The sequence below is a fragment of the Temnothorax curvispinosus genome, unplaced genomic scaffold, assembly GCF_003070985.1.
Source record: "Temnothorax curvispinosus isolate PA1 unplaced genomic scaffold, ASM307098v1 QBEX01018202.1, whole genome shotgun sequence".
In the NCBI taxonomy this organism is placed as follows: domain Eukaryota; kingdom Metazoa; phylum Arthropoda; class Insecta; order Hymenoptera; family Formicidae; genus Temnothorax; species Temnothorax curvispinosus.
This window is the reverse complement of record NW_020227982.1, coordinates 1-15,464: the sequence shown is the minus strand read 5'-3', so window position 1 is coordinate 15,464 and position 15,464 is coordinate 1. Positions and strand designations below refer to the sequence as shown.

At 36.8% G+C, this 15,464-nt stretch overlaps 1 pseudogene; it reads right to left on the bottom strand.

Moving 5' to 3' along the window:
* Positions 1–2,131: 2,131 nt before the first annotated feature.
* On the bottom strand, positions 2,132–3,284 carry LOC112468162 (annotated as a pseudogene).
* Between the last annotated feature and the right edge of the window lie 12,180 nt (positions 3,285–15,464).

Here is a 15,464-nt window from a genome sequence, read left to right as displayed (position 1 = left end):
TGCAACGTGCGTAACTTTCTTTCATTTAAAAAAAAAATGTATAATTTTATGAAATAATGAGAAATTCTTTTTCTATACGGCTAATTCACTGCAAATCCAAGTGTGTTATTTTAACTAAAGCTCTTCTTACACATTTCTTGTCGTTTTGAATAATACCATTTAACACGGTTGAACATATTAATACGATTAAACGTGTTGATTTAACACGCAACAAAACATGTAAAACGAGCTTCAGTCAAATGTTCCATTTTTAAACGTTTATACGTGTAAAAATAACACACTTGGATTTACAGTGTATGATAAAACGGCTCGCAATTACGATTAATTACAAAGTATTCTATACATATAATCATTAATCAATATACTCTATATAAATAAAAAATGGTATAGTTACTATAATTGTCCTTACGCTATTAAATATCAAAAGATAAATTTTAAATCAATACCTTGAGTTAAATAACATTTTGTTCTTTTTAATTACCATGTGTCGAAATTTATTATTTTAACACAAATAATGTTATTTTAATTCCATTGACTAGTCAAATTAATAATTAAATTAACATTGTTTTAGTTAAATTAACCCTTTAGGAGCCACACATCGATCCCGTTGGAGTAAAATGTTATAATTTATAAGATAGTCTTAAAAGACGTCCCTGATATATATATATATATATATATATATATATATATATATATATATATATTTTTTTTTTACCATGTTATGTACACAGGCCCCTAAAGACTTAACGACATATTGAGTAGCAGAGATGGTTTTACTTCGCGTGGCCCTAATACTAAAAGCAAGCTCACGCCGGCGAAACTGGAAACAATCAGTTAAATTACGTGATCGGAGGCACTGTTGGCCGTGTACCAAACCCGCGGCTGACCGACCAATCGCTCGCCGATCCGCGTTAAATATGCGATCACGTATACACGTACTCGTTCTCTCGGACCTACTACCGGTTATCACGCTGGCCACGGCGGCCTCGCTCCCGTCCGCGTTGCGAACAACGGCAAGATTACTACCTTTTGTAAATCGTGGCAGAAAGAAACGCGAAAAAAGTGGCGAATCCGTGTTAGAATCCAAAAATTCAAGTGGCCTGAAAACTACGGTGGTGCAAGCACTGTCGTTTTGTATCGAAGGAGTCAGGCTGTTCTTAAGCCATTGATTCACTGCACGAGTCTCTTTGGGCCTGGAGTCAGAGTCAGTTTCTGGTCTAGTGATGCGAATATATAGCCTCTCTCAGTCAAGTCATGCGCTGCAACCGCTCCCAGTGGTCTCGCTGAACCGCTGCAATGGGGCTGTTCCGATTCAGTACGGCTCGGTCGCAAGATCAGATGTCGGCTGGCCAGCGCGTCTGCAGTAACCAAGTGGCGTCAATGGCGATCTGACTGCGCCTCTAAGAGCCTGTAGTGATACGGGCCCAAGTACCGCTGATGAATTGCGGAGCCAAGGAAAGGCACGGTTATCTGGGAAGTTCTCGGCTATCAATCCGTTTGCTCCACAACACGCAGTAAATATGAAGAAGTTAAGAATGAATCTTCACGCCCGGGTTCTCGGATGGTCCAAGCACTGCACGCACGATGCGAGATTGATGACTCGGTTAGTGCGGAGACACCCAGTGACTCCGTAGCTGGCTCCTCGAGAGTAGGCGCTAGTTATCGGGTATAGAAACGATTACGCCTCTTGACGCACGAGACTCATGCCACGAGTAGCAGTGGCCCCCAATAGCCTTCTTCTTCCTTCTTCTTCTTTGTAAATTTTATGGCACCTAATCCTCCTCAAGATCACATAACGGCCAAGAACAAGTCGAATATAATAAATACAGACTCGAAAGATTCAATCCAAACTCGGCGCTAATTGGTTCAGCAATCTTCAAAAATTATTCAGGACAAAACACGTCCGAACATGTCCACGGTCTCGACGAGACTTGACCCCGGTAGCCGTGTCAAGTTAAAATAGAAATAAATAGTAATAAGTTATTTCATGAATGGATATCCATCTGTGTCAAACGCATTGCACGAACACTGCGTTTCAAGCACGCCCGGCGCCGGGGATCGACTCGCAACGGTGGCGGGATTCGCGTCCGCTTCTCCCACGTTGCAAGGCCGGCCAACTTCGACTCCCCGGCTAAAGTAAGATAATCGCATGCTTTAATGGGCTTGGAACTTTTAAGGGAGGGTCGTTCGGCTGATTCGATTCGGAATCGTAAATCAATGAGACCCTTTCGTCAGGACTAGAATCCGATTGAGCCTGATGATCGATCGAATGATGCTTTCGCTTGAACCGTGACTGACCCATTTCGCGAAAACCCTTCGCGAATGGATTGTTATTGATCTTCAACTTCGTGATGTTCTCGTTTTGGTATGCCGTCATCGTGATAAATTCCGTCTCCTTGAAAGCGAACAACGCGGTTGAATGAGTATAGAGCTCGTTGCAGTTCTTGCATCAAACCAACGGACTATCCAGATCCTAGGAACGTACTTGTGCATCGATGTTAATACCACGTTATTATTGGGGTCGTTGATGTTGCTCGTGAGCTTCAATTTATTGAAGGTGATCGGATTGTCCATCCAGTGGCTCCACATTGCCAAACTCTCGGGATGCTTATAAATCCTATAGCCGAAAAGCTGTTGCGGCTCTGCCGGCCCCGCAAAACTCCGGCCACCCATATTGCTGTTCTCGCCCCCGTTCTGGTATCCACAGTACTTGTGGCGGCAATCGGAAGCCGGTGCTATCTCCATGAGGACATAATAATTCTCACGTTTCTCCAAACCGTTTACGTTTATTTGAACGGACAAAAACATGCGCCGACCGCTCCTGGTAATTATCATTTCTGTATTATTCTCGTAGAATTGCTGCCAGAGGTTTCGATTAAGCAGCTCCACGTTGACTCCGCGCAGCAATGGGGGTTGAAATACCCATTCGCTTAAATTCATCCTCTCACCTACTTTGCGTTGTAGAACGATCGGTGACTGCGCAAAGAGTGGCGATGCCAGTTGCATATTCAGTTCCAGGAGCATCAGTGCATTGTTTGGATCTTGAAGAAACATCTCCGATGATCGACGTTTCTTCTCCGATACCGTCGGTGTAAGGTATAAGGCAAATGGTCAGAACGAACGTCCAAATCACGTGCAGTTGTAGAATAGAACTCAGACAACCGGTTCTCGCCTACCAGTGCAGTGACCTGCCACAAAACGGGATCAGTGCAATCCGCCGAAACTAGGCGAACTATATGTGTCGTCGGTCGTTCGACGCCAACACATGAAACAACTATGTGTCCATAATCCTTTTGTCCTTTCTGCCGCGATTCACAAAAAGTAATATATAAGGTAACAAATAACGTTCGCATGATAATTTTAAATGTCATAATCACACTAATCTACTAAGCCAGTTAAAATAAATATTAACTCATTACGCGTTGTTAATCCATTTGTTGTAACTTTCTCTTTCTTTAATCCTTTAGGGGCTACACATCGATCCCGTTGGAGTAAAATGTTATCATTTATAAGGTAGTCTTAAAAGACGTCCCTTATGAAAGTTTTTTTTTTCTTTCTTTCTTTCTTTTTTTTTAAGTACATAATTATGTACACAGGCCCCTAAAAGACTAAAAATGTTCAGATACTGTCTGTTCCTTTTCCGGGTAATCTCAGTAGAAACATTCTGCACTTCTTCAAGCTTCTCATATATTATACATATATTTGCCTTCCGCTGAATCTCGATCAGTCTAACTCAAGATATTAAGATTCTCTAATGATTCGATAATATTCCAACAACGTTCAGACGAAAAAATTATTAGATTAATGTGTGTACAAATGGCAACAACTGGCTTCTTTTATGTACATTTTATATTTGATATATATTAGCGATATTTAGACCCTGATAAAAATATGTGCACGGAAAGAACGGTTTTGCTAAAGTATCTAAAAATTTAGCTAAATATACAGATCTAAAAATAATTTTGTTACACCATTAAAATAATTATAGTAAGTCGCTGAAATATGATGATTCTGTAAAAAAAATTGACATTTTAGCAATCAGTTTAAGTTCTACATAATTATTTTGATGGACCAACAAAATTATTTTCAGATCTGTATCTAGCTAAATTTTTAGATACTACGGGTACAAAATTCGGTTTTGTGAAGCGCAAACGAAAACCAGAAACTTGCAGAGGTTCTTATTCACGCATCATGGAAATGCACGCCTTTAATCTACACATACGGAAAAAACGGTTTTCTGTTTAAAAATAATTTTGTTGCATCATTAAAATAATTATAGTAGGTCGCTGAAGTATGATGATAATGCTGTAAAAATTTTGATATTTTATAGATATTTTACAAAATTATTTTCATTAATTATTTCGGCTCGTGCGGAGAGAAATTATTTAATTTTCAGATTCAATTATAAAGTATAAAGGTACCAATACCCGGGCACTTAAAAGTAAATAAATGTACCAATGCCTGGACACGTACCTATGTCTGGATACCTTTAAAAAAATATATGGAAATAAACGTTTGGATACCGTAACTAAAGTTTCAAACTACAAGAAAAAATATTTTCATCTTTGATTTTAATTCGCGTTATACTTATGAATAATAAAGGTGTCCAGATATAGGTACATGTCCGAGTATTGGTACTTTTAACTTAATTTCTAAATGTTGAGCAAGACATATATTAACTTCTTAATGACTAGTTAAGAAGATATTCGACTTCGAGGATGCAACGCGTGAAATTCGACTAAGTCGAATAACATTTTTTCGCATAACATTTTTTTTTTTAGTTCTAGACGTTCTGATAAGAGTTCCGTTTTTTAGTAGAACTCTAAGAATTGTGAAAGAAATTTCTATGATCGAAAACGATCCGGTCACTAGTTGAGAAGATATTCAACTTCGAAAATCTGCCGTGAACATCATTTGCGTAAGTTTTGATGATGATTTTTTTTAATAGATTTTTTTGGCAAAATTACCAGAACTATCGCTAAAAAATATCAGGAACTATAGAACTCTGTATGCGAGAAGAACTCTCTTTTATTTCTTATCTGCTAGAAAATGATCTGCTACGGGAAGTTAGCAGATCATTTTTTCGATCGACTGTTTTTCGGGTAAAATCATCAGAACCATTACTAAAAAGTATCAGGAACTATAGAACTCGACTGCATGCGACAAGAACTCCCTTTTATTTTTGATCTGCTGGAAAATGATATGTCAACTTCACCGACATCAAAGCAAGTCATATAAATCAAAAAGATATATTTCGTACGTCATACAATCGGTAGAATAATGCGTATAACATGTAACAACACTGTCTTAAAAACAAACAGATGACATTAGCGTTACACATCGATGTCATAAATGGACATAAAAAATTAGAAAACCAATCAAGAAATAAAAAAAATCACAAATAGTTTAAAAAATTTTAAATTAAGTCTATCGTTTGTTGTTAGGTGCTTCTTAAGTGTTTTAATTTTTAGAAGAAAGCCGGTATCTTTATATAAATTCGAATAAATTGAAACTAAAAAAAAAACAATTTTTTAATCTGATGATAGAATTCATATTTCTAAAAAAATATTTCTAGAACATTTTCCTTAATATTTTATTACTTATATGTTTTCTTTATATTTATTTATACACATGTTATTTTCTTAAAGAAAAAGGAACACATATGTACAAGTCAAGAAATATCATTTCATAACAGAGCGTTTCATAGACTAAACTAGTCAAAGAGAGAGGTATGGTTTAATTATTTATTAGTAATAAATTATTACCTAAACCTTAGATGTATGTAAATATGTACGTAATAATATGTTGGGCAAAAGATTAAATGTATATCCATATTTACAAATAATTAAACCTCTCTCTTCGACCTTTGTAAGCAGTTTTTCAAACAATTGTTAACGCGATTTCTGTATCGCGCTTAGTGTTACATAGTGTTTCAAACCGAACAATACAGAGCTTTGCCAAATTATAATGGAATCAAGAAAAATTATAAAACGTCAGGCGAACACATGGTTTAAACCAAATCACGAAAGAACAGAAGTAACGTGTTCCATTTGTCCAAAAAATTTCCAAAATTTTAATGTATCCAAAACACACAAAGCTCGAGATATCAGAATCCATATTAAGGAAAAAGGTCATAATAAAGTATTCAATTTATTAAAAGAGCTATATCCAATACCTGATCATCTACAGTTTGCTTTCGATGAATCAAACATATTCATCACTATTTATATATTTTTATGTTGTTATTATGTTAGATGATATGCAATTGCAAAAGTGGTTCTTTAATATGGAATCTTAACCTGTCGAGAATCTCTTCGAGCTGAGATTGTCACAGATTGAGTATATTGTTACGCCCGTGCTGTACGACCGTGCCGTGCGCTCATACGAGTCACCCCGTAGCGAGAAATCGCGAATCGTCCTTAGCGACGGTTGTTTGTAAATATCGTTTGTCAGATTTACGCTCTGGATCTCAAACCTGTCAGACGTGTCTCGTTGTATCGAGCAATAAATCCGTTCTTTTATAATCGAAGAGAGTATCTTTATTCCCGGTGACGGGGAAGCGCGGCGCGTTCGCGAGTGTGGTGAGAGTGCGAGTGCGGCGAACGCGTGTCGAGCGTAACATTTTGGGGGCTCATCCGGGATCGGACGTGTGACGATGAGCGTACCCATGGCTACAAGGAAAAGGCTTCGAGTGGAGACGCCTCAGCGGGACGCTACGGAAGCGACGGCGAGGTCGTCGATTACAGAAACCCTCCAGACAGTCTTTCAGGAAGTTCGTCTCTTACGAGAGGAACAGGCGCGAAGGGAGCGCGAATACGCAGAGACGTTCCGCCGGCAAAAGGAGGTACTACGTCGTCTACGTGGGACGAACTCCAGCGACATCCCGCAGCTAAGTCCTCTCAATATTAGAGCGTCCGAGGATGCGGAAACGCGGGCCGCGAGTGACGTGAGGACACGGGTCTCGCGCGAGAGAGTCGCGGACGTGAGCGGTGCGGAGACGCGGGCCGCGTACGAGGGAGTCGCGACGTGGAATTTACATAACTGTTTATATATAATAATCCACGAATTTTTAATCGTAAAACCCCGTGCCAGCACGTTCCTCCGTTCTTCTAGCTATATATCTTTCAGAGAAAGGGAGACCTCAAATGGAGATTATTATCTCTATTTCCTATTGCAGAGGATAGATCCAAGAGTCACTAAAAGTCTATTTTGGTTATAACTTTCTTATTTTCTACTTTGCTCCTCTTGTTTCCGGAACAAACAAGTTAAGGAAATTTATAAAAATAATTGTACACATTTATTTTTTAAATCTATACATTAAAAAATTGCAATGTACTACCTGTATAATTAAACTACTGTATAATAGTATAATCTATAATATTAATTTCGAATAAAACTATACTGTTATTTTTTAATGGATATTACATTTAGAAAACTGTGTGTATAAAATTGAAATCTCAAAATTTAAATTTTTCTCTCACTGTCTCTCCCCCTGCGCCAACATCTTTCTCTTCATTAATTAGAAACTTTTTAAGTTTAAGGTCGCGGTCGGAATTCAATGAATTTGTAAAATTAATTTTTCTCTACGACACCCTGTATATCTTGAATACAGGTATGAATATCTTCGACTTGTGTTTTACTTCATGTTTTGCGAATAGCAACGTGTAATATCCGTTAATAATGGTCGTTATCATTAGTAACTAGTAGCACGCACACTAGTCAGTCGAGAGTCAGGGCAGAGCAAAAGCGGAGTTAATTTATCTTTAGTATGTTTTCTGGGCATCCTATTATCTTTTTCATCGCAACCTCAACAGTTATCCCCGTCGGATGCTCTCATTTAGCGTTCAAATAGCACGATTTAATCTCAGTTTTTATTTATACAATATATAAGACGAACCAAAGATATTTTGCTATATCTAAATTTTTTCTAGTTTACGAATAATCTTTAGGAAGTTGATCTCCATTTTGATTTCGAATCTTGGATTCAAAATTGTAAATAAAAATTTTTTATAACAATATTCATACGAATCAAATAGCTCGGGGCAAACTCAGAAATTTACAAATTTAAAGAAGCATGCTCGATATATGACTACCTATAAAATATTCCATACTGAAGAAATTCTTCAAAAAAAGAAAACATTCTTATTTTATGTTGTGTTTTTATATAACGTTGCATAACTTTTGTGATATGACGTATTATATACAATATTGTTACGCCCGTGCTGTACGACCGTACCGTGCGCTCATACGAGTCGCCCCGTAGCGAGAAGTCGCGAATCGTCCTTAGTTTGTAAATATCGTTTGTCAGATTTACGCTCTGAATCTCGAACCTGTCAGACGTGTCTCGTTGTATCAAGCAATAAATCCATTCTTTTATCATCAAAGAGAGTATCTTTATTCCCGGTGACGGGGAAGCGCGGCGCGTTTACGAATGTGGTGAGAGTGCGAGTGCGGCGAACGCGATTCGAGCGTAACAATATATATACTTTTATACTAATCGCAAAAATATGGTTGTAAAAGAAATGCATATAATGCAATGTAATATATACTCCCAAGCTCCCCAAGCTTGACGACCAATTTCAAATTTAATGTCTCCTCCGAAAGATAGCCCAGTTTCTCCGCACGGAGCCCTACTCGTGCGGGGGGGGGGGGGAGCAGTTTGGAATATAAAAATTCCTGTGATCAGGTAGACTCGAACCCAGTTCCTCGAGGTTACGAGTCTAGCGCTTTACCACAAGACCACACTGCCACCCCGCGGCCAAACGTGGACCGCGAGGCCTCACGCCACTCTGACACGCTTGGCTCTAGAACACCGTGACCGCCGGGGCACGAAGCCCTCGGGGCACGCGCTCCACCTAACCGAGTAAGTAAGGACCGCGGGCCCAAACCCGTGCCCTTACAGTGGCACGCCGTACATTGTCCGACACCCCGCGCCGGGAGAGCCCAGTGGGCGAACCGAAGTTTTTGCGAAAGTGATCTATTAAAAATGATTTTCTGTGGCCCGTACTGTCGTGGAATAATGGTCTCATCGGCCGTATCGACGGCCTTTGTCGTCGAGTTAATGCGCTTTTTTAGAGATAAAGGGAATAGTCTTTATATTATCTACTAATGTCTTATATTATTTTAAATACTATAATAATGTCTTTTTATTCTTTTAACAGAAGCATTCACGATACTTTTGCAAAAACTTGATACAAGTAATAATAATTATAATTATTATAGCCACAATCGCATTATCAATTTATTATGTATTAAGACAAAGGTAAACATATACCTTATATATTTAAGTTTAAATAAATGTATTGTATGTATAATATACGTTTACAGGTATGATCGGCAGATCGGCAGATGTAAAATTAATAAAAGTGATGATGAGGATGAGGCTGAGGCTGAGGCTGAAGCTGAGGCTGAGAATAAAAAGAAGCCAAAAAGAATAAGGCTAGTGTCTGTGCAACCTATCACCAAGGACGAGTTGCTCGAAACACATCAAGCATTAAAGAACCTCGATCGTAAAATTCTAATTAAACTTTACAAAGCACTCAACGTACGTCCCATATCAATACTGAAACACGTTCCAAAATTTGATCCAGTTTTATTTGAACAATTACAAAGTCTGCGTCGACATTTAAAAAGTAAAATACGTTTAATAAAAACAAACTTATCAAACGTAAAAGAGGAAACGGACGAGATAATAACGAACGCTCCGGCGGCGGAGACGCCTGCTTTCCCTGCTGCTGCTGAGTCATATATATTGATAGAACATATATATTGCATCGAAAAATAATTTAAAATTAATCATGTCAAACAATAACACGGCCAATAACGAGCAACAACGAACAATGTTGGTACGTTTCTGCACACTGTGCTTTCATCAAATACGGCTTGTAGTAATGGAACGTTGACTCATTCTACTGGGGAAGAATTACAAAATACTATTCAAGATCATAATAATTATTTTGGCAGTAAATTTACGATTACTCTGCCACGACTGCCACACGTGCAACCGGAACACGTCGATAATAGTTATGATAATAGTGATAAAGTAATTGCAAGATGTAGATGTAGAAAGCCAACGATGACTTTCATTATACCCCATTGTAGGCCAGGGTGTAAGATAAAATTCTAAATAACAAGCTCGTGTGTAATCAAACAATAACCTCCAAATCTAAATATTTTTAAGTTAATCTTTAATATCCTATATCAAAAGTCATTCAGATTAAATTAGATGCATTAAATATTCTTAAAAAAAAACACTTCTGAGAAAAAATATTCAATAAAAAAGTTTCAACATTTTTAGATTTGCCCATAAACATTGTAGAAGAAAGTAAAACCGATGAAAAAAAATCTGAAAAAAGATTAGAAGGCAAGATAGCAGAGCGCTCGAAAAACAACCGTGTTACACAGGTAAGGAGACGCTTCTCTTTAAGGCTCTTTACGCAATTTTATAGTATTCGTACAAATACTAAATCTTTTGAAAAATATGTGGTGTACCTCTGGAAAAAAACTAACAAGTTAATGTATTTTTTCTGAAAAACAAAATATTCCAACTGTAGTCAGATAGACTCGAACCCGAGTCCTCGCAGTTTATGAGTCAAATTTTGCCACTAGACCGCACTGCTTCCCTACGAAGACGAAATGTTGAAGAATACTGTTGAAGAATACTTTTTCCAATCATACTAGACAAACATCAGATTTATTTAAAGATATTTAAATGTAAAGTGTATTGGTAACAATCCAATAATAATTAATAACCTATCGTATAAAAGCATGAAAATTGGCTGATAGAAAATATCTAGTCCCTTAGATAATGTCTCGATTGCGCAGCTACCCTCTTAACAAAGAAATTATTAGAGAAAATGAAAAGCAACTAACGTACTTCGTTCCCGTGGCTGACATCAGGGTTTTGTATATTTCATTTCCCGTATTTGACATGCGTGACCCATTTTTGCTTCAACAACAGATCTGTTGTCATATATAATAAGATCAAGTCGACTATGATTACATAAAAATATGATCGTATCACGCCAAATTTCGGATCTGATTACATATAATTATATAAAATTAAATCTTTTCATATCTAATTCAGATCCTTTCATATTTAATAATATATTTTAAATCTGATCACATATTATACCCATTTTTTTTCTCGGGTATTTCGAAATATAATATTCGAAATATGTATTATTATACATATAAACTACAATTTCATTAGTGTTCATATGTTCAGCATTTAAGGGGAGATATACACCTAGCATGGTCGAAAAAATCGATTTTTTTTTTGCATTTTCTTGAAGCTTGAGGTCTCAAGAATATCTGGTTAAAATTGCAAGTCAATATCTCGATAAATAACGAAGTTACAGCCGAGAGAGTGAACCGTCTCCGAAAGCGCGCAGGGCCTTCGGGACAAAAATGATGTTCAGGCTTGCTGTCTGTTGAGCCGTAATGGTAGAATGTTGCTCATATCGCTTTTTTCATGTCATCCTTGGAGTTACTGTTTCTTCGAATGGCTACGGATACACACAAAACAGCAATGAGAGCTTCAACCAACTTATTTGGAAGATAGCTCCAAAAACGATGCACAGCGGGGCCAAAATCGTTAACATTGCTGCATTTCTTGCAACATGCACGTTCAACAATGGTGTCACGTCATTGTTATCATGAACGTGTTAGGAATATCGGTCGGATCGGGCGCGCACTTGTACGCTGCGCAAGAAGACAAAACTCGCATAGCGAAAGCCGAGCTGCAAGCGCAAGAACAGACTAAAGAAGGTCGAATACGGCGCCGACAACAAAATTTAGAAAATATGAACATTCCGTTGACCGCAGAAGACTTACACTATGGAGCTGGTATCGATGATTACATGTAAGTTGACAAATTTCATGATTTATTCATTCCCAAATTTTCAAACGCGTTTTTCTCAAAACCACGTTTTTCAAATCGGTACCCAAAATTTCTCGAAAACCAATGAACCGATTGCCTTGAATTTTTTGTGGTTATTCTATACATCATTATCTAGTACTTGTCATAGAATTTTTTTTTCGTTGCTTAGTTTTTGTTTTATAGGCAAAATAATAACTAATTTTTGGTCGAAAAATCGCTATGTTATGTTCAAACGTCCGCCATTTTGTCATAAATCGATGTTTTCAAAATCGGCTATGACAAGTACTAGATTATAGTATCTAATTTAATAATCTTTTTGGTTTTTTTGTTTCAGATGATTTTTGAAGAAACGCCAGTGGGTACCGTTTACCCGGATTTTTTTACGGCGCTCCAAAGATTATACCACAACCTCGTCAATTTTTGATTTTTTTAAATAAAAAAAATTGGACATATTCCTGAATGTGTATACTTTTAGATAGAAAAACTCCCAATTCGAAATTTCAAATAATTTTCCTTAAAAAAATTCACAAAAATGACCTTTTTTTCGGCCTCCTAGGTGTATATCTCCCCTTAAAAATTATGACTTTAATGTTGCTTTCAAATATTTAAATAATGTTACATGGAACGCGTGATTCCGTGATATTCCTCCTCCACCTACTGTGTTGAAAATGATCGGAAACTAATAAAAAAAATTTTTGGGATAGTTTTGATCTACCACACACACTAGGGGTATTCAAATAAGTTAAAGTTTAACGGTTTGACAGGTTATGTCGGGTTAAAGTCGAGTAAAAAGTTAATTAATTAACTCTGGGCGCGCTACTCTTTAAGGTTATGCAAAATACATAAGTGACTCATTAACTTATCACATTAATCTTTGGGTTAAAAGTGTAAAAATTAACTTTTTACCCGACTTTAACCCGACATAACCTGTCAAACCGTTAAACTTTAATTTATTTGAATACCCCTACTGTATTGACGGGAAATGGTAAAACATTTGCTTCACATAAATTTCAACAATTCCTACGAGTAAATGGTAAACATAAAGTATACGGCTTCGTATAATATAGCAACAAATGGTCAGGCTGAACGTTTTATACAAACAAGTTTTACGTCGTATAAACTGTGATTCTTTAAATGTCGACCGCCACGAGGCCAGATTTATTCTACGAGGTCGTTTAACAAGCCAAAGCAATTTATAAATTATTCGCGACGGCAGACTTCGCCGTCGTTTGGACAACAACCAATGAGCGCAAGAACGAATAAAATATTTGGTGGCCAACAGCAAGATTTGGAATAGTTGAAGCAACAACTGCAACAGGCACTAAGGAAGATAAACCAATACGAGAAGTGCTGCAGCAGCAGCAGCAGCAAGTGCTGCAACAGCAAGTTCTGCAACACCAGAAGGGTCAGTGAAGGGTTTGGGATTAACTCACCAGCCACCTTATTGTTAACAAGGTTTGCCGCGAGTCGGGTTGGCGCCATCGTCCGATTAAATATAATACAACTATTATGCTAGGTCTACATAACTTAATGCTAAATAGATAGCATTAAATAACGTACGGAAATTATTGTAATTTAAAAATAAATAGATCTTATAAATTATAAGTTGTCACTCTGATAGCCAAATCACTATATTAATTTTTTCTTATCAAGAGTCTTAAAAGATTTTAGCATTTAATAAGTAATTACAGTATAGAACAATGCCATATGCAATAACAAATGTCTCCTGTGGAAATGTTCTCAACAGAAAACTATGCACTAGATTAGATGTAATGTTACCTACTAAATAAAATAAGACTGTCAGAAGCTTTCGGTTGATTGACTACATTTTTCTCGCTTTCGAACAACGAGAAGTGTTAAATTTAATAACTTGTGACTGAGTTAATTCCCTCTGTGTACCTACAAAACCTAGCATAAAAAATCCAAACTCTTAGTAATACAAACACATTAAGTACAAATTTTTCGTGCGGAGAGAGAGTAGCATGTAAAAATTATTCAAAAGATGAAAAATGAAAATTCGATAGAATTCCAGATCGATTGAGAAAGTTGCATTAAAAGATGTCATTCGATGATGGCAGTTCCTGGATAAGACATGTAAATCAAATGCGTTCCATAGAAAGTAAACACTCCTGTAAAGTCCCAAACTAATAATTATTACTAGAGTTTTAAATCGCATGAACGGAATGAACAAGACGATATTTCTCAAGACATGCCGAACAATCTCGAAACAAAACACAAATTAATAACCGTGTTTCTCTACAGACAGAACCTAATCATCTTTTTGATCAAGCGCAACATACACCACGACGCTCTGTTAGAGTACAAACAATTTAGAGCGTTCATTATAAAACGACCTGATTACTTATCAATGTATGCCGCGAATTAACTTTTTTCTTAAGAAGGGGTAGATGTGTGTTCATATTACGTACGCTCTACTGGATTAGACGCTCTAGGATAATACGCGCTGAAGTAACTAAATAGACAATGTACTGCAATCACAGACATCTATATTATACATCCAACGGTTCGTCCCAATACACGGACCTTATAGATATGGACTGGCAACTGCCTACAGTTTATTATAACATACGGAGGAAGTTAGAGAAAGAACCATCTTCTCTCTTTTTTTCTTTCCATACTTCCGAACACTTTGGAGAGAAAAGTATATTTCTCTCTCTTTTCCTCTTTCGGTGCTTCCGGACACTTTAGAGAGAGAAGTACGTGACAAGATGTGCTATGTAATCCATGGTCAATATTGCCTTAAATTTCGCTACATGCTTTTGCTCACCAAATATCGCAGGCCCAATTTTTGAACATTTAAGTAATTGGGAAAAAACGCGAGAGTCCGCGATAAAAACATATAAAAAATAAAATATTTATATATATAACCGAGCAAACACAAAAGCAGATAAGGAAATTCTACGTGAATCAGCTGATTACGGTAATTACATTTTTGTAACAATTAATCTGCATATCTATAAGGTCTATGGTTCCATACCTGACTAGTGAAACAAGTCCGAAAGATACCTCCTCTGTTCCATCCATTAGATTCATGTATGTATGCGTCATGTATGTGTGGATACTAAATTGCTACTCCTTTATACCGTATCAAAAAAATGGATTTCAAAAAATATGTATCACATATATATGACGAGTAAGCATCTGCGCATCCGTAGCGTAAATAAAAAAGGAAATAGTAGATATGTAACACATATTGCTTGAAATTCAATCAATTAAGTAACATTTGTATCTTTTACATAACGCATGAGTTATGTACATACTTTTCAGATCCACGTGGAAGTGATTTCGTGGAAATTAGCAGTCTAGTATATAATATATAGATGTCTGTAATCGCAATTCATAAGACTCAATGCTTTAACATTTAGAGTCAAATGGCGTCGAATAATGGACATAATGTAGACTTATCTTATTACATAATGTAACATAGCTACACATTAAGTGCAATTTTCCTAACCTGATTCTGTGTGTGAAACATTATATGTATGTATGCGTTTCTTTGTGTGATCGCATAGTTATAAAGCCAAAATGGCGGATAATTGCGATATTTTATCTATCTACTTTA